This window comes from Propithecus coquereli, unplaced genomic scaffold, assembly GCF_000956105.1.
Source record: "Propithecus coquereli isolate 6110/MARCELLA unplaced genomic scaffold, Pcoq_1.0 Scaffold208, whole genome shotgun sequence".
NCBI classification, from domain to species: domain Eukaryota; kingdom Metazoa; phylum Chordata; class Mammalia; order Primates; family Indriidae; genus Propithecus; species Propithecus coquereli.
The window spans coordinates 2,502,118-2,502,617 of NW_012145856.1; positions in this window are offsets into that span (position 1 = coordinate 2,502,118).

Sequence of the window (500 nt, forward strand, 5' to 3'; positions counted from 1 at the left end):
CCCTCTCCCCCGGCTCCCGGCCGCCGCCTCCTTCTCCTCTTCCTCCTCCTCCGCCTCCTTCCGCCGCCCGCACGCCGGCCCCGCCTCTCGCTGCCCGCGCCGGGCCCAGCCGCCGGCGGTCGCGGCTGGAGAGGCGCGGCGGCTGCGGCGGCGGCTCGGGGCGCTGCGCTTCCCCGCGCTCGCCAGCAGGCCGCTGTCGGGCGCCCAAGCCCGGCCTCTGCCGCGCAGCGCGTAGGGAGGAAAAGGAAATGCCCGGCGGCCGGCTCCCGCCGCTCGCCCGCCCTGCCTGAGGGACGCCCGCCTGCCCCGCCGCCCCCAGTCCTGCCTGGGACCTATCTGGGCCCAGGCTGTAGGTGTCGATCGCGCTGGGCTGGGCTGACCGTGGCGGCTGGGTGCGGCCCACAGGCGAGCTGCGACCCCGAGAGGCTCCTGTCCCCTGGTGCATGGCTGCCGGCGGGCCGGCGCGGGCAGCGAGCTCCCGCCTCGAGAAGAGGCCACGG